Source organism: Sus scrofa, chromosome 5, assembly GCF_054392235.1.
Source record: "Sus scrofa isolate SSC_HxYL_T2T_F1_AM1 chromosome 5, Sscrofa_HxYL_maternal_Yorkshire_Landrace_v2.0, whole genome shotgun sequence".
Lineage (NCBI taxonomy): Eukaryota > Metazoa > Chordata > Mammalia > Artiodactyla > Suidae > Sus > Sus scrofa.
The window spans coordinates 111,676,989-111,697,034 of record NC_139387.1 but is presented as its reverse complement, the minus strand read 5'-3'; the positions used below and the strand labels follow the sequence as shown (position 1 = coordinate 111,697,034).

The window sequence follows — 20,046 nt, the reverse complement described above, 5'->3', positions numbered from 1 at the left end:
TACAGTTACTTTCCAGTCTGTGGGCTTCCCACCCAGGAGGTATGGAGTTGCTTATATTGCATAATCACCTCTCCTACCTCTTGATGAGGCCTCGTCTTTGTCCTCTGGAGTAGGATATCTTTTTGAAGGTTTCCAGTCCATTTGGTTGAAGGTTGTTCAGCATTTGGTTGTAATTTTGTTGTTTTTATGAGAGAAGGTGAGCTCCAGTCCTTCTGTTCCGCCATCTTAATCCCATCCCTTATGCTTCTTAAAGAAGGGTATTTTAAGGTGCAAAATACGTAAGTGGAATGATGATGAGAAAGTGTAATTTGCTGAGGCATGAATATATCCTAGGTATTATGAAAGCGTAACAAGCTGTAATCTCCAGCAGAATGGTTCTTTAAGACTTGCACACTTTGGTACCATTTTGCCCCTTGTTTTTTTTCCCAGAGGAAAGAACCAAAAAAATAAAGTTCACATTTTGTTCAAGTACTATTAACATTCCATCATCTTTAGTAGAAATAATAGCTTTACAATATCAATGTGACGTTAGATATTCCAAAGTTATCTCTAAATGCAGTGTGAATATCAAACTTTCTCAAAATTAGGAGTCCTAGTGATAACTGCAATTATCAATTGAAATAGGTAAAAAATAGCATCAGAATTTCCCTCTTTGTAGGTCAGTGTTCACTGCTGAGTGTGCTGTAATTATGTACACTAAATGAGCTACAGCTTGAGCTAAGAATACCATACTGAGTACTAGAAAGCTGTAATTACACAACAACATAATATATGCTTGTCAAGATTTCTACTGTCAAATAGCATCTGGCAGAGTTAAAAGTCCAACTTGGGGGTTAAAATAATTGGTCTAGACTGAACTAATTCATGGCATTTTGGCTCAAGTAGTACAAGTCACATGACTCATAGATGAACACAGTGATAACGAATACATCTAGAAATAGTGCAAAGTCATGTAACTGCATTACTTTAAGACACACAGCTTTTCCAAGACTGAACACCTGCTATGCAGCTATGTACTGTACTGGGTGCAGAAGATTTAAAACAAAACAAAGCGGGAGAGGAGGAAATAATTCCTGACTGCTAACTGCTCATAATTATGACATACAGTGAATTTGTGTCTTCATAGAGCTATGTAAAAAGTATAATGGGTTAATAATGCTGTTGACAGCTCTGCTGTCTTCTTTTTCTCTTTTTTTCTTTTTAGGGCTGCACTCACTGCATATGGAAGTTCCCAGGCTAGAGGTCAAATCAGAACTACAGCTGCAGGCCTACACCACAGCCACAGCCACAGTGCAGGAGGCGCATCTGCAATTTACACCACAGCTCATGGCATGCCGGATCCCGGGCCCACTGAGCAAGGCCAGGGATCAAACCTGTGTCCTCATGGATACTAGTCAGATTCGTTTCTGCTGCACCACGAGTGGAACTCCCACAGCTCTGCTGTCTTTAATGATGGCCTCCATTAAATCACTGCTCTATTGTTTTATTGGAAGATGTTTCCTTTAAACCTCATATTCTTCATATATATATATATATATTTAAACATTTCTCTTTCTTTTCCAATCTTTGTATTGATGTGATAGGTTTTTTGTTTTTACAGTTAAGACAGTATTTCCAACGAATAGCTCTTAAAAGAAAGTGCAAGGTGCAATTTCTTTCTTATTTTTTTAACTTGGTGAATTTTATTACATTTATAATTGTGCAATGATCACCACAACCCAATTTTGCAGCATTTATTTTTTTATATAGTGATTTTTATTTTTAGAATTACATAGGGTAGCCTTCATAAAGATCTTTTTGCTATGAGTTTCTCCCTCCTTGCTTAACCATCATATTTTACTTGAGTCCTGTCTACGTTGCTAAGAGCAGCTAAAATTATCCCTATTGTTACAAATTTGTTCTTCCATCTGTCCCCCGTAATGAATATCGAGACATTTGTTCTCTTTAATAAGGTTCATCTTAGTGTTTTTTTTTGTAGGTCTTACCTCTGATATCCATTTAGCTTACAAAAATCTATTTGGTGATATTGAAAGAATTGATTTTTATCATTTTCAGGAGCTTGTTTCTTTTTTTTCTTTTTTTTTTTGGTGTGTCTTTTTTGCCATTTCTTGGGCTGCTCCCGCAGCATATGGAGGTTCCCAGACTAGGGGTCTAATTGGAGCTGTAGCCACTGGCCTACGCCACAGCCACAACAACGTGGGATCAGAGCCGCGTCTGCAACCTACACCACAGCTACACCACGCCGGATCGTTAACCCACTGAGCGAGGCCAGGGACCGAACCCGCAACCTCATGGTTCCTAGTTGGATTCGTTAACCACTGCGCCACGACGGGAACTCCAGGAGCTTGTTTCTAAGATATTTAGATTTCTTATGAATATTTTGAGAAATTTCCAGTTTCTACAGTCATGTGTTTGCATAGAAACCTTGTCCAAGTTTATTATGATGGAGCATAATTTCATTTTGTACATGTTCAATTCAGGGAATGATGTGTGTATCTTGATGCAACTGCTCTCCTGACACTCTTATTAAGCAACAAACTTGGATCATCAGGCAAAAATGATCACATTGCCTTAGCCAATATTGGCTGGTCATCATTTCGGAAATTATGCAAGAGATGCCTGTGCTTAAATTTCCTTCTCTTTGTGAGCACTCATGTGAATGTTCAGAGGTTACTAAATATGACTTCTGCAAGAAAGCTATGGACTATTGATTACTGTGCTGCTTGCTGAGATAAAGCAGCACAAGTGGTTCTACCCGTTTGTGACATAATGCATTCCTGAAATTCATAATTATACAGCCTAAAAGGACTGACCATGTGAATTAGGAAACCCACAGTAATTGTAGGTATTTATTAGGCAGATCTGAATAAGCTGATTGTTGAAATGCAAAGCAGAAATTACCTCTGCCATTAAAAAAGACCAGCTGATTTCATAGTGTGAGCCACAAGCCTTCTCTTCGCTGTTCCTCTTGTTGTAGGTAGTTCACTGGACTATAGGTTTCTCCTTATCTGCTTCAGATACACAAATTCCTTTTTGATTTTATCCTTTCCTTCCTCCCTCACTTCCTCCTTCCCTTATCGCTCCCCCCTTCCTGCCTCCCTTCCTTCCTTTCTTCTTCCCCCTCTCTTTCTTTCCTTCTTTCTTTTCAGATAAGATAATCCCAACTGAATCAACAGAAAGGCTACAGAACTAATAAGAGACTTTGGTAAGAAAGCCAGATACAAGAAGGTCTCTCACAAAAATCTGTTCCTCTGCACCAGCAATAGTCAACTGAAAATAGAACGAACTGCGCAATGCCATTCACAGTGGCGATCAGAACTGCAAGCAGAACTCAGCCAGATAAACAATGTACAAGATCACTGTGGAGAAAAAGTTTAAGGGTTCAAAAGCCTGAATAAACGGAGTGCTGTACATGCTCATGGAATGAATGGAACAATGTAAAAGCGCCAGTTTTCTAAAATTAATCAGTAAATTGGGTTACAATTAAAATTACAGTAGGACTTGGAATTCCCTTCATGGCTCAGTGGTTAACAGTTCCAACTGGGATCCATGAGGATATAGGTTCGATCCCTGGCCTCTCTCAGTAGGTTAAGGATTTGGCATTGCATGAGCTGTGGTGTAGGTTGCAGATGCAACTCGGATCCCACATTGTTGTGGCTGTGGTGGAGGTCAGCAGCCGTAGCTCCAATTTTGACCCCCAGGAACTTCCGTATGCCATGGGTGCAGCCCTAAAAAGCCAAAAAAAAAATTTAAACATACTTATTCTGACATGTATAAGAAGACTAAATATATTATGAGTAATTAAAGAAATTTTGAAAAAGGGCAGTGGCGGAGGGGTACTTGGAGTTCCCTTCATGGCTCAGTGGTTAACGAATCCAACTAGGATCCATGAGGATGTGGGTTCGATCCCTGGTCTCGCATAGTGGTTAAGGATCCAGCATTGCTGTGGCTGTGGTGTAGGCCAGCATCTGTGGCTCCAATTCAACCCCTAGCCTGGGAACTTCCATATACCTCAGGTGAGGCCCTAAAAAAGCAAAAAATAAAAAAGGGGGGAACTTAACTGCCAGGTATCAGACAGCTGATATGCACAGGTAGAGAAAGAATTAATAAAGTGTTTAATAGATTAAGAAAATATCTTTTTATGGAGAAAAGTAATGCTGGATTCTTAGCTTATACTAGAAGCTATTTTTTTTATCAACCATTTTTTTTCATTACTGTCCCCGGAAAAAGTCTTTTTAGGTATACTTTTTCCTTATTTTCCTCCTTCCCAATAAAAAATTTTTTGGCCATGCCCATAGCACGTGGAAATTGCCAAGCAGGGATAGAACCTGTGCCACTGTAGTGACAATGTTACGGCAGATACCCAGCAGCCCTGCGCTGCAGCGTATCAGCTCTGGCGACAGCCCCGTGGCTGTAGCGTACCAGCTCCGGCAGCTTTGCGGCTGCAGTGGATCAGCTCTTTTACCCGGCGAGAAACCAAGCGAGCTCTCGGAGAGTTGGAGAACTCAGGTTTATGACGCCGGCGGGCTCAGAGGAGATCGCTCTCCAGAGTCTGAGCCCGGAAGAAGGGTTTTATGGGCCACGTCTTCCGGGTCCAAGCTTGGCTGGTTGGACTGGAGTGACATCAGGCAAGGTAGTAGATGCGGAAACAAATTTACAGAAGCAGATGCATGGGGGAGGACTGGTTGGGGCAGTTGGCTAGACTTTGCTTAGTCATCATGGCTGGGGTCTCTCCTTTCTACATTTTATTGGGACATTTTCTCCTACAACAACATCAGATCCTTAACCTGCTGCACCGTAGGAGAACTGTCCCAATAAAGTTTTATTACCATGGATATAGAGTATATCTGTTTATGGCCCTTGAAGAGCTATAAACTATTGTAATATCTAAGTGGTTTTTTATGCCCTAAACCCCAATTTCACTTTCTTAGGAGTGCCATTATCCTCACTGAGAATGCATGCTTATACCACATACAAGGGTGAAATCCAATTGGATGAGTTAAATGGAAAAAGTAAATCAAAAAATCTAATGGAAAAGGAAAAAGAAACATGTAGATTATTTTTCTAGCTTTGGGGTGTGGAAGAACTTAAACCAACACTCAGAAATACAAACTCTATGATAAAATGAAAATGGATGGAGAAGACAATAAAATTAAGAATTCCTCTGTACCAAAAGATATAATAGCAAAGTTGATTTGCAGGTCACAAATTGCGACAGGATATTTGAAACAACTAGAGTGGCAGAGTGGGAAGACCCTGAGCTCATTTCCTCCCAGGGGCAAACCCAAATCACCATCTTTTATGGAACAACTGTTAATTACAGTTGCTTAGGTTCTCCCCAGGGCGTGAGGGGTCTGAGCCCCACCCTGAGATCCTCAGCCTGAGGATCCTGTACCAGGAAGATCCAAACCCAGAATGTTTGGATTTGAAGGCCAGTGGGTTTACTTTTTGGAGAACCCAAAGGCTATAGGAAATAAAGAATCCACTCTTTTTTTTTTAATAATGATTTTATTTTTTCCATTATAGTTGGTTTACAGTGTTCGGTCAATTTTCTGCTATACAGCAAGTTGACCCAGTCACATATACATGTATACATTCTTTTTTCTCACATTATCATGCTCCATCATAAGTGACTAGGTATATTTCCCAGTGCTATATAGCACACACAAAAATCTCACTCAATCTCAGACCCAGGGCAGAAGCAGTAATTTGAAAGGAGACTGAATTAGACCAGACACATAAAGATCAGAGCAGAAATAAATGAAATAGAGGCTTAAAAAATCAATAAAAGTAAGAACTGCTTCTTTGAAAAGACTAAAAAAATTAAACCTTTAGCCAGACTGATTAAGAAAAAACAAGGAGTTCCCATTGTGGCTCAGTGGGTTAAGAACCTGACATAGTCTCCATGAGGATGAGTGTTCAGTCCCTGGCCTTGGTCAGTGGTTAAGGATCCAGCATTGCCTACAAGCTGCAGTGTAGGTTACAGATTCAGCTTGGATCTGGTGCTGCTAAGGCCGTGGCAAAGGCTGGCAGCTGCAGCTCATATTCAACCTCTATCCTGGGAACTTCCTTATGCCACCATAGGTGTGGCCATAAAAAAGAAAAAGGATAAGTTATAATAGATACAACCAAAATATAAAGGATCCTAAGAGATGACTATAAACAACTATATGCCAATAAAATGGACTACCTAGAAAAAGTGGACAGATTCCTAGAAAGGGACAATATCCCAAGACAGAATCAGGGAGAAGTAGAAAATATAAATAGGTTGATTACCAGAAGTGAAGTTGAATGAGTGATCAAAAATCTTCCCACAAACAAACAGCGAGGACCAGATGGCTTCACAGGTAGAGTCTACCCAACATTTAGAGAAGCGTTGATCCCCATCTTTTTCAAGATACTCCAAAAATTGCAGAGGAAGGAGCACTTCTGAACTCATTCTATGAAATACCAAAACCAGAAAAAGGTATGGCAAAAAAAGAAAATACTGGCCGGTATCACTGCTGAACATAGATGCAAAAGTCCTCAGCAAAATATTAGCAAACCAAATTCAACAATACATTAAAGGATTACACATCATGATCTTTTTACAAATAATAGAGTTGTAGCCTCTCTTACTTCTGATGTCTGCCCCCCCTCGTGGCTGAAGTTGGTAGGGGGGCTTGCTGCAGGCTTCTTGATAGGAGGGGCTGATGCCTGCCCACTGGCAGGTGGAGCTGATTCCTATCCCTCTGGTGGGTGGGGCTTTGTCTCTGGGTGAGATTAGAGGTGGCTGTGTGCCTTGGGGGTCTTTAGGCAGCTTGTGTACTGATGGGTGGGGCTATGATCCCACCTGGATTGTTGTTTGCCCTGGGGCTCCTCAGCACTGATGGGTGGGGCCAGATTTCCCCAAAATGGCCACCTCCAGAGAAGGGCACACTGATGAATATTCCTAGAGCTTTGCTTCCAATGTCCTTCCCCCACAACAAGCCACACTCACCCCTGTTTTCCCAGGAGGTCCTCCAAGAACTGCAGTCAGGCCCAACCCAGATTCCTGTGGAGCTTCTGCTTTGCCCTGGGACCCAGTGCATGTGAAAGTCTGTGTGTGCCTTTTAAGAATGGGGTCTTGGTTTCCCCCAGTCTTGTGGAGCTCCTGTGCACAAGCCCCACTGGCCTTCAATGCCAGATGCTCCAGGGGCTCTTCCTCCCAGTGCCAGATCCCCGCACGTGGGAGTTAGTTGTGAGGCTCCGAACTCTCACTCCTGTAGGTGAGTGTCTGTGATACAGTTACTTTCCAGTCTGTGGGGCTTCCCACCCAGGAGGTATGGGGTTGCTTATATCACATAATCACCTCTCCTACCTCTTGATGTGGCCTCCTCTTTGTCTTCTGGAGTAGGATATCTTTTTGAAAGCTACTGGTCCATTTGGTTGAAGATTGTTCAGCATTTGGTTTAAATTTTGTTGTTTTTAGGAGAGAAGTTGAGCTCCAGCCCTTCTATTCCACCATCTTAATCCCATCACCTACATCATGATCAAGTGGGATTTATCCCAGGGATGCAAGAATGGTTCAATATCCACAAATCAATCAATATATTTCACTACATTAACAAATTGAAGCATAAAAATCATATGATCATCTCAGTAGATGTGGAAAAAGCTTTTGACAAAATCCAACATATATTTGTAATTAGAAAGTCTCAACAAAGTGGGTATCAAGGGAACACCCTTCCACATAAAAAAGGCTATATGTGACAAGTCCACAGCTAACATCATACACAAGAGTAAAAAGCTGAAAGCATTTCCTCTAAGATAGGAACAAGACAAAGATGCCCACTCTTGCCATTTTTATTCAATATAGTAATAGAAGTTATAGCCACAGCAATCAGATAAGGAAAAGAAATAAAAGGAATCCATATTGTTCTCCATAGTGGCTGTACCAGCTTACATTCCCACCAGCAGTGCAGGAGGGTTCCCTTTTCTCCACACCCTCGCCAGCATTTGTTATTTGTGGACTTATGAACAATGGCCATTCTGACTGGTGTGAGGTGGTATCTCATGGCAGTTTTGATTTGCATTTCTCTAATAATCAGGGATGTTGAGCATTTTTTCATGTGCTTGTTGGCTATCTGTATATCTTCCTTGGAGAAATGTTATTCAGGTCCTTTGCCCATTTTTCAATTGTGTTGTTGTTGGCTGTTTTGCTGTTGAATTGTATAAGTTGTTTGTATATTTTAGAGATTAAGCCCTTATCAGTTGCATTATCTGAAACTATTTTCTCCCATTCTGTAAGTTGTCTTTTTGTCTTCTTTTTGGTTTCCTTTGCTGTGCAAAAGCTTGTCAGTTTGATTAGGTCCCGTTGGTTTGTTACTTTTATTTTATTTATTTATTTATTTATTTATTTATTTATTGGGTCTTTTCTAGGGCCACACCCTTGGCATAAGGAGGTTCCCAGGCTAGGGGTCTAATCGGAGCTGTAGCCGCTGGCCTGTGCAAGAGCCACAGCAACGCAGAATCCCGGGATCCGAGCCACATCTGCGACCTACACCACAGCTCACGGCAACGCCAGAACCTTAACCCACTGAGCAAGGCAAGGCCAGGGATCAAACCCGCAACCTCATGGTTCCTGGTTGGATTTGTTAACCAGTGGGTCACAATGGGAACTCCCCTCCATTGGTTTGTTTTTGCTTTTATTGCTGTTGCTTTGGAGACTAACCTGAGAAAACAATTGTAAGGTTGATGTCAGAGAATGTTTTGCCTATGTTCTCTTCCAGGAGTTTGATGGTGTCTTGTCTTATATTTAAGTCTTCGAGCCATTTTGAGTTTGTTTTCATGCATGGTGTGAGGCTGGGTTCTAGTTTCATTGATTTGCATGCAGCTGTCCAAGTATCCCAGCAATGCTTACTGAAAAGATTGTCTTTTCCCCATTTTATGTTATTGACTCCTTTGTCAAAGATTAATTGACCATAGGTGTCTGGGTTTATTTCTAGGTTCTCTATTCTTTTCTATTGGTCTGTCTGTCTGTTTTGGTACCAGTGCCACACTGTCCTGATGACAGTAGCTTTGTAATATTGCTTGAAGTCTGGAAGAGTGATGCCTCCTGCTTGGTTTTTGTTCCTCAGGATTGCTTTGTCAATTCTGCGTCTTTCGTGGTTCCATATACATTTTTGGATTGTTTGTTCTAGTTCTGTGAAAAATGTCATGGGTCATTTGATAGGGATTGCATCGCATCTGCAGATCACTTTGGGTAGTATGGCCATTTTTACAATATTAATTTCTCCAACCCAGGAGCATGGAATATCTTTCCATTTCTTTACATCTTCTTTAATTTCTTTGATTAATGTTTTAAAGTTCTTAGCATATAAATCTTTTACTTCCTTGGTCAGGTGTATTCCCAGGTATTTGATTTTTTGGGGTGCAATTTTAAAAGGTATCATATTTTTGTATTCCTTTTCTAATATTTCATTGTTAGAATACAGAAATGTGACTGATTTTTTAATGTTAATCTTATATCCTGCTACTTTGCTGAATCTGTTGATCAGTTCAAGTAGTTTTTGGGTTGAGTCCTTTGGGGTACCCTAGAAAACTATACATAGAACTATCATATTCCCCAGAAATCCCACTTTTGCGAATATATCTGGACAAAACTTTCCTTGAAAAAGACACATGAACCCATGTATTCATTGCAGCACTATTCACAATAGCCAAGACATGGAAAAAACCCAAATGTCCATCGATAGATGATTGGATTAGGAAGATGTGGTATATATACACAATGGAATACTACTCAGCCCTAAAAAAGAACAAAATAATGCCATTTGCAGCAACATGGATGGAACTAGAGACTCACACTGAGTAAAGTCAGTCAGAAAGAGAAAGACAAATACCATATGATATCACTTATATCTGGGATCTAATATATGGCACAAATGAACCTTTCCACAGAAAAGAAAATCATGGACTTGGAGAATAGACTTGTGGTTGCCAAGGGGGAGGGAGTGGATGGATTGTGAGCTTGGGGTTAATGGATGCAGACTATTGCCTTTGGAATGGATTAGCAATGAGATCCTGCTGTGTAGCCCTGGGAACTATGTCTAGTAACTTAAGATGGAGCATAATAATGTAATAAAAATGAATGTATACATGTATGTGTAATTGGATCACCAAGCTGTACAGTTGAAAAAAAAATAATGGGGAAGTAAAAAAATAAAATAAAATAAAAGGAATCCAAATTGAAAAAGAAGTAACACTGTCACTCTTTGTAGATGACATGATGTTATACCTAGAAAATCCTGAAGAAACCACCAAACAACACTAGAACTCATCAATGAATTCAGTAAAGTTGCAGAATACAAAATTAATATATACAGAACTGTTGCATTTCTGTACACTCATAATTAACTATCAGAAAGAGAAATTTTTAAAAATCCATTTATACTTGCATCAAAAAGAATAAAATACCTAGGAATAAATCCAACTAAGGAGATAAAGACCTGTACTCAGGAAACTATAAGGTACTGATGAACAAAGCTGAAAGGGCACAGATTGAAAGATATACCATGCTCATGGATTGAAATAATTAATATACTACCCAAGGCAATTTTACAACTAAATACCATCCCTATTAAATATCAATGGCATTTTAAAACAGAAAAGTCCCTGAATAACCCAAACAATCTTGAGAAAAAAGAAAGCTAGAAGTATCATGTTCTCAGATTTCAAAATATACTACAACACTATAGTAATCAAAACAGTGTAATACTGGCACAAAAATGATGAAAAACAGAACAGAGAGCTCAGATATGAACCTACTTTTATTTGGGCAATTAATCTAACAAAGGGGGCAAAAATATACAACAAGGAAAAGACATCTTCAATAAATGATGTTGGGAAAACTTCAGAAACATGCAAAAGAATCAAAATGGATTACTTTCTCATATGTACAAAAATAAGTTCAAAATAGATTAAAGACTTAAATGTAGGACATGAAATTTCCAGAAGAAGACCTTTCTTACATGTACAAAAATAAGTTCCTGAAAAACAAGACATGAAATTTCTAGAAGAAGACCTTGACATCAATGTTATTATTTTTTGGAATATGTTCCTCAGCCAAGGGAAACAAAAGCAAAGTAAACGAATGGGACTACATCAAACTAAAAAGCTGTTTTACTGAATGGCCCAAGGACGTACGTTGCTTTCGCAGTAGGATGGGTCCCTATGATGGAAAGAGGAATAAGAGTGGGGATCAAGGATGTAGGAGGAAAATTAAACAATACCAAATAAGAGAGGGCCCTTGCAAAAGTTGGTGATGGTCGCATGCTGTGACTATCTCAAGGTTTCACGTTTTAGTCAAACCCCAAAACAACACAGTATAGATTATATTTTACCACATTCCAGCCAACAATCTAAAATGGTCTGAGACATGTACACCTAAATTCCAAACAAGTTATGGTGACAGGCCTTGCCTGAGCCTGACTGACTCTCAATTTGAATTCCAGATTCTATATCCTTTTCCAAAGTTATGGACGTACCGAGGATACACATTGCTTAGAGATTCTACAGTATATCACACAGTGGAGAGGGAAACAAAGGTGGGCATCAAGAATGAAGGAGAAAAATACAGCAAAATGAAATAAGAGCGAACCCTTGCCCAGACTGATGATGGCAGTATGCCACGAGCAAATCATTTCTCTCTACCTTAGGTTCAAAACCAAAAGCAGCAAGATACAGATTTGATCACATCCAGCGAAAATCATGTGGCGATCTGACACTTGCGAACTCATTTTGAATTGTTTTCATTCCCTTTTTTTTATTATTATTCTTGAGCCCTGTCATGAATTTACTATGTCACCTATCCTTAGAACTAGTCATTTGACTTTCCGCTCTCTCTAAAGGACTTTCTATCAAACTTGTCCCTTATGTTTACAGATTTCTTGTCACCTCAGAACAGGGTCATCCTGGTCCTTCAGGGAACAATAACTTTGCCTCAGCCCAAGTGGCTAGCATGGTGGTCAGTCTGTTTAGGACTTCAAGGGGGTACCATTCAGTGTATGGAAACTGTCTTGGGTAAGCAGAGGTCTCACAACTGATTGGGGAAACCAAAGGGTCTCAAAGGTGTTACGAGCAATTCTTTCTGGCCAAGACAGTGGCCTTGGTGAGTCGGGGGAGCAGTTGTAATGTGGGAAATAGGGGGTGAAGGAGTAGGGGAAGATGGAAAAAATAATGAGAGAAGAGAGAAGGAGGTGGCTATGAGAGGAACTCAGGGTTTTTTCTCATTGTAGTTTACCAGATTCAGTATGTGATCTGTTAACTTCAGAGTGTGTGTTGGGAGTAGGAAGGCAGCCACACTTGGGTGACCTGAGGGCATAGGTACTTGAAATAGAAAATTTGACTTCAGCCCTCTTGTCGTTGGAGATCTAAGTTGTAGACCAGTGGGCTGTGGAAGGCTAAAATGGAAAGTTCTTCCCTCGTTTCACAACTGCAGACAAATGAAAAGACTTAAAACTAGAAATTTGGTAGTTTGTACCAGAGATCCTGCCAATACCACATACCAGCTACTGACAATGTGGTTATTTATTATTTGCTATTAAACTTGTTCTTATTGATCTGTGCCAAGAGCATTTGCAGGATCTAATAAATAAAAGGAGAGGATACTGCAAGATTCTGTAAAACAAATTTTTTTTATATACCACATACCAAACAAAATTGTATCCTCATATATTCAGTGATTTGAGTGAGATAAACATTTATTTCTCCCTCACATAATATTTTAGGCACGAGCAGTCCAGGGCTGTTATGATGACTGCATTGTCAAGTCACAGGCTCCTTTTAGCTTGTTTCTCTACCATATATATATATATATATTTAGTCTTTTGTCCTTTTAGAGCTGCACCCACAGTGTATGGAGGTTCCCAGGCTAGGGGTCTAATCAGAGTTGTAGCCTCCGGCCTACGTCACGTCACAGCCGCAGCAACACCAGATCCGAGCCACTTCTGCAGTCTACACCACAGCTCATGGCAATGCTGGATCCTTAACCACTAAGCGAGGTCAGGGATCGAACCCGCAACCTCATGGTTCCTAGTCAAATTCCTTTCCGATGTGCCACAATGGGAACTCCTTCTACCATATGTAGAAGCTGAGCTTTGTCTTTATGAGCAGAGATGGTTCATTACCACATCCCTGTCCAAGGTTCTCTCCTTCCCTTTCCTGACACAAACTGCGAATCATTTCAACACTAAGCTCATGTCACAATGTCCAAAGCTTCACATGATCACATCCCTAGCTGCAAGGAAATTTGGGAAATGTAGTTTTATGGCATTGCCTATGCCATCCTAAGGTTTTTATTACTCTTGAAGAAGACAAAAATGCATGTTGGATGGCAACCGCCAGTCTTAGCCATGATAGGATATTCCTAAAAAATGTGACCAGAGGGTTAAGGATTCAGCATTGCCCTGAGCTGTGGTGAGGTCAAAGTCGCAGCTTGGATCTCTTGTTGCTGTGGCTGTGGTGTAGGCTGGCAGCTCCAGCTCCAGTTGGATCCCTAGACTGGGAACCTCTGTGTGCCATGGGTGTAGACCTAAGAAGACAAAAGAGAAGAAAAAAGTCCACAAAAATTTGACCTGAAATTTTTTCTTTTGGTGTGGGTGTTAAAAGTAGGCCGTGATAAGGGCTTCCTCTTACCTGATGAAGGCTGTGAAGGGTTCAGTTCAAATCATTTGTTTAAGTGTCTGACATGATTCCCGTCCTTGAGAACTTAGAGCCTCACTGAAGGACACAGGAATCTACACCAATTATTTCAGTATAAAATAAGATTTTAAATTAAGGATGCCAAAAATGCCACGGTGGACAAGCATGGAGAACTGCTCCAGATACGAGCTCTTTGAGACGTGCGCCTTGAACTCGAACTAAGTCTCGGAGGAACGAACATGCAAAGAGCGATGGAAATTAAACATGTAGACTTTTCAACCAGAATTGTTTGTAGACTAATACCTAGTTTAGTAGACGAATCGCTAGTTCAGTTCCTTCAGGGAAGTGATAAAATTGCCAGTAGTTCTGTTCCTAGTCTCAGTGACGTCTTCAGTGGGTCAGCAGCCTCCCAGTGCTGCGACACATTCCAGTTTTGCTCCCCCTGGTGCCCCAGCATTTCAGGAGCTGCCTCCAGGTAACGCGGATCTCCTCTGTCCTTTGAAAGCGGAGGAGTTAAGTGTCAGTCAGGTACCACTGCACTTGTAACAGGCGTCTGTGGCCCTGGTCTCGCTGGCTCTAGGTAACATGGCCCAGACAGATGTGAAGGTCCCCAGGGTATGTCTCTCCCATGCTCCTCAAACAAGGCTGGCGAGTTCGCCCACAGGAAAGGCCATTTTGTCTTCAACCTCTTGCCAGCCCGACTCCTTCTCTGGACAGAACTGGTCTGCAGTCGCGGCGGTCACTCCCACTGGCTGTGCCTGCCGGGTACGCCCGTCTCTTCACACTTGAGCTTCCAGTACAGAGAAGCCCTGGCGGTGCCAACAACGTGTGGAATTTTCTCTTCCTCCCTTGGGAACCCATCAGCACAGTACTGCTGTCCCACTGTGTTTCGTGAAGGAACAGCTTTCACTTTGCTTCTCTCTGCTCGTCATCCCCACCCCATCCTGTGCAGACAGAGTCGAAGGGGCCTGATCCGATGGCAGAGGCACCGCATAATACCCAGAATGGCCCTTCTCCCACAGCTTTGACCTCTGTTCCTTTTTCTTAGGGATGCTTCTCTCCAGGGGCTGCTCCTTCCCTTCTGCCGATTCTCGAAGCCCCACCCCTGTGGCCCCCAGAAGAGCCCTGAAGTGTCTGCGTTCCACTCGGTTTCCGAGCGGGATGGCCACCTGCCAATAGCGAGTTAAGGAAAGAGCAGGCTCTTGTTACATCACACGCCTCTGATGCGTCCTCCCTTTTCCGTTCTGGGCCTTCTCTGCGGAAGCCTCTTTGCCATTCTAATCACAGGAATGTGTATGTGTGCACACACATGTGCACGCGGGTGTGGGGTGTAAAAGCCATTTGGCGAAAGAAAAGGATGTGCCCTGTGGACAGTTCGTTCGCTCGCATTGACCAGGAAAGGGAAATAGAAGCCTGTATCCGGCGAGAGGAAGAATCGGAAGCAGAGGTTACGACCTTGAACGGGCGTGTCCAGGCACAATAAGAAAACAACTAGCAGACTGGTGAGCCCACAAAGGCCAGGAGGCGTGAACCAAAATGTCAAGATCCTTTTTTTTAAGCTGTTGAGCCCTTTGGGTGGGTGGTGCTGATTTAGGCAGCTCTCCACTGAGGCGATTACCTGTTGTCTTTGCAGCCAAAGGTGTAGGTATCTGGCCCTTGACAACAGCCTGCTATTTTTTTTTTTTTTTTTTTTTAAATCCCTGAAGCTAATCCGAATGAGGCAGAAGGTGGAGCACTCGAGTTGGTTTAACAACATGGATTCGTGACTTTCCCTGGTGGCATAATTCATGCTGGCAAATAAAACTCACTTCACTTGCTTAGGTGATTGGAGAAGTGAGTCATCTGGAGGGCATCAGCGCTGACTTCCCAAGGGTAGCCCTTAGCGTTGTGCCAAATGCCAGTAGATGCCAGCAGTAAATTGCAAACAGTGACTACGCAATCAGCTGTGAGCTCTGAGAGCCCAGCATCCGTGGGCATTTAACCACTAGCACTTCTGCCTCACATTCTTTCCGAGGAGATATTCGTAGTTCGTTGAGCTGATCAGGATGGCCAGGCCCTTTCACTGGAAAGGAAGTAAACAATGATTGAAATCGTTTGTCTTATTTCTGGTGAGGAAGAAAAGCATTGTGTTAGTGAATTCAGCATTTGAAGCTGAATACATAATTCCTTTCACGGAAACAAAGAAGAAAAGCAATTTTACCTGTTTTGAAGCTTTGCTTCCCCACTCCTGCCCTACCCCTGGGCTTTATCAGATGGGGAGTCGGAATCTTTTGAATCAGCAGAAGAGATAGTGGTCTCTGAATTTCATCAACGATCTAAATTCCTCAAATAGAATTAGAACCGCTTCCTGTGTAGACAAGTGTTTACTGGACAGAAATTTGATGACCTGGGTATTAAATTCAGCGATGCCAAGGACTTTCCTTTGTAGACAAAGGTCCTTCTTCCCAGGCTTCACTTCCATCGTTTTACTAAATCAAATTCAACTAAACCATGCCTTTGAAGTCCTGTTGGATTTCTTTGGTGGGTTTGATACCTTAGTCTTTTTCTCGGTGTGTTTAAGCCACTGAACCTTTCTTCTGTGGTGTCAGTTCTGTCACACACACGTTCATTTTTAGCCACCACCAAGCAGAGACTTACTAAAGGTCCATCGTCAGAGGAGGCAGGAATGGCAGACACTTGAGGGGGGCGCGCGTTGTGAGCATAATAAAGAGGGCTCCTCCCTGGGACTCTTCTCCTTACGTTGACTCTGCTTCTTCCAACAGTTTTCCATCACAATCTAAAACATGATTTGGGGCACCCCATTCACTGGTGACCATAAGTCACTTTGGGCGACTGTGTTCAGGAGACACCTGAGCAGTGTCTGCTTCTCCTTCTGATACCTGCCGCCCTCTTCCTGCGCTTCCCTGCAGGCGAGCAAATCCACGTGTCCCTCCTCTGTCCCTGGCTTAGCATCGGCTTAGCAACCAGATAGCTAGTGGGATTCACTCCAATTCAGGTTTGGTTTTATGTTGAAAACATGTTTCCCGAAAGATTTTGAGCTATTTCACACTGCTGCAGGGGAGCGGGAAAAGGGTGCTCGAAGAAGACATTACTATTTAATGCGTATGCCGTGGATAAAGCTATGCCTGGATTCACAAAACATTGCTATTCATGTTCAGCTATTAGCCAATTTCTTTTTCTTTTTTCCTTTTTGGCTGCGCCTGCAGCATGAGGAAGTTCCTGGGCCAGGGATCGAACCTGCCCACAGCAGCAACCTAAGCCACAGCAGTGACAAGGTGGGATCGTCAACTTGCGGAGCCCCCACAGAGCTCTAACAGATTTCTGATATTCCTTTGTGATTTCTGTCTTAGGAGTTTTGATGAGCCACACTTGAAATCCATTTCTTTCATGCTTCTCCTTACCTTTGGTGGCTCACCTAAATGAACAGGAGATATTCTCTTCCCTCGAGTCCTTATGCTCATTTTCAGGGTTTCTCAGTTCCCTCCAAAGAGTTTGGATTCCAGTCATTCGTGCCACACTCAGGCCTTTGCTGGCCCTGGGACACGGATCTTGTTTCCCAATCTCCGTTTTCTTTCTCCTTCTTCTCCATTTTTTTCTGCTTCCTTTTTCCTTTTGGTCCTTCCCTTTCCCTCTACTTTAGTCTCCCGGGGTTGTAGTCTGCTGCTGCTGCTTCCCCTGCCCCTTGTCCCAGCACCCAGGTGCACTACTGGGCTGAGAGCATTCTTCCAGTGGGGTGGGACTCGAATGGGACTGCCAGCTCGGGCAATGGACCTGGAGCCCCGTGATTTTGATAGGAAGTGATGGGAGTACAACCTATGCTCCCTCCAACCAGACCCACTACTCTTGTCAAAAAAAAAAAAAAAAAAAAAAAGTACCTTCCGTCTCTTTAGTTTTCTTGGGCAAAGTATATTTTCAAAAATTTAAAAATTTGTTTCTTGGGAGTTCCCTTCATGGCACAGTGGAAACAAGTCTAACTAGTGTCCGTGAGGATGTGGGTTCAATCCCTGGCCTCACTCGGTGGGTTGTAGATACATCGTTGCCATGAGTTGTGGTGTGGGTTGCAGACGAGGCTCAGATCTGGCACTGCTGTGGCTGTGGTATAGGCTGGCAGCTGTAGCTCCAATTGGACCCCTAGCCTGGGAACCTCCGTATGGCACAGGTGCGGTCCTAAAAAAGCAAAACATAAAAATAAAAAAATAAAAATTTGTTTCTCATACATAGAATAGATGTATCGAAGATTTATTCAAATCATTAATGAAGAAATCAGTAAGATGGTAAAGCTGATTCAAAGAACATTTAAATAACTGGATACTTAAAGTCATCACAGGAATTCCTGCTGTGGCCCAGCAGTAACAAACCCAACTATTATCCGTGAGGATGGGGGTTCAATCCCTGGCCCCACTCAGTGGTGTGGGTCGCAGATGAAGCCCGGATCTGACATTGCTGTGACCTAGGCCGGCAGATGCAGCTCCGATTCGACCCCTAACCTGGGAACTTCATATACCTTGGATGAGGGTCTAAAATGAAAAAAATGATAATAATAAAGACATTACAGGAGTTCCCGGCGTGGCGCAGTAGTCAACGAATCCAACTAGGAACCATGAGGTTGCGGGTTCGACCCCTGGCCTTGCTCAGTGGGTTAAGGATCTGGCGTTGCCGTGAGCTGTGGTGTAGGTCGAAGATGCGGCTTGGATCCTGAGTTGCTGTGGCTGTGGTGTAGGCCAGCAGCTATAGCTCCAGTTAGACCACTAGCCTGGGAACCTCCATATTGCTGTAGGTACAGCCCTAGAAAAGGGAAAAAGACAAAACAAACAAACAAATAAAGACATTACAAAAAAGAATTTTAGAATAAGGTTTGTTAGGTTAGATATAAAACTGGTTAATATCCTACAAGGCAATAAAATCATAATGTGAGGTAATTCTTCCATTAGACAGAAATCACATCTCTCCTAGAGGAAAAACATCTACAAGTTAAGATGCAACTGCACAGAATCTGAGATTTTAATCAACACTAGGTAGTTAGTCAAACAAAGATGTATTTCCAGAGATCGTTAAATAATCCTTGGCATTGAAAAGACGTGCTGTCTTTCCTTTGCCTTATTTCTAAGTTTTGGATATTTTGTTTCTGAACCCCTTTTTAAAAAAGTTTTAAGAAGCTCAGGGGCAGGGATTAAACATCCTAGGCCGTGCAGCTCAGCTGCACATGGTAACTAGTTTCTTGACACATCTGCTCTAGAGCTGTAATGATCTGCTTCCTGAGGTGGCCTCTTGTGACCAAGGTGTTGGTTCTAAGCGGGGTGGGGGCTCCAAGAATGAGACAGAAGCGATCCCTCTGTCCTGTCAGGTTAAAATCCTGTTGGAAGAGAACTGCTTTCGGAGATGCTACTCAGGCGGAATAAGTGTTTCCACGGCATTTGGTCTGGTAGGGAGGGGAGAGGGGTGAACAGCTGGTTTTTCCAGTAAAGGAACAGAAACACGTTCTGGGTGCTTATGTGCTGTAAGAACTGCCAGAGAAGCAGGTCTCTGCTGGTTGTGCTCGTTCCGAGAGACTTTCGCTGACAGCCCCCCGCCCAAAGTGAAATTCCAAACAATTTCTAGAAACCAGTAGTTTATGTTCAAAAATGTTACTGTATTCAAAAGCCTCAAAGATCTTACTTATAAGCAAAACAGTGTCTGAGCTGGGCTTCAGGCGGTGCCTCGGGGACAGCTTCTTGGGAAAGCGAAACTGACTGCAGGATAAAGGTCACAAGGAGGGCCTGGTGGCCCCTGACAAAAACAGGGCCTCTGAAGGTGGCAGCTGAAAAGAATCTTGTTTTCACGACGTGCGCAGTCCGGAGGTGCAAAAGCCTAGGTGTGCCGCACCTGCCAGGCTGCTGGACTTGGAAGAGAATTTCTTCCAGTAGAGATTTCCGTGAACCAGGTATGCCTAAGGGCGCAGAATCGTGCCTTCCAGGCCTGAAGCCGTCTGTTCTTTTGGTGGTTGGGAGCGACTGGACACAGACAGAAGGCAGACCGAGTCTCCCTGCCCTCTGCCGTGACTGCTGTGGGTGCTTGGGGTAGAGAAGGAGGTGGGGGATACAGGCTTCCCTCTGGGTTTGCTGCTAGAATTTGTAGGCACAGGTGTATGCACCAAAGAGGTCGAGTCTGGTCCCAGAACCACCTTTGCCACATCTGTGCCAGAAGGGAGTGCCTCTGGGAGGCCCTGCAGTTTCTCAGGGCAGGGGGTTGGCCTGGTCGCAAATAAAACAATCACGCAAAGCAAGTTCTTGTGATACTCTGGTCTTCCCTGCACCACCCAGAGATGGAGAATACAGAGCCAGAGGGAGTTCCTGTTGTGACTCAGTGGGTTAAGAGCCTGACTAGTATCCCTGAGGACGCGAGTTG

General features: G+C 42.8%; 1 protein-coding gene across 14 annotated transcripts in view; it reads left to right on the top strand.

Moving 5' to 3' along the window:
* LOC146403622 (uncharacterized) overlaps window positions 1-20,046 on the top strand; it is a 145,227-nt gene that overhangs the window by 73,506 nt on the left and 51,675 nt on the right. Inside the window, exon 8 of one of the 14 annotated variants that reach the window (XR_014804634.1) lies at window positions 3,150-5,169. The exons of the other annotated variants lie outside the window; for them this stretch is intronic. The gene's annotated coding sequence lies outside the window, so the exon portion shown is untranslated. Of the gene's footprint in view, window positions 1-3,149; window positions 5,170-20,046 lie in introns of those variants that run through there. 14 annotated transcript variants of the gene reach the window in all.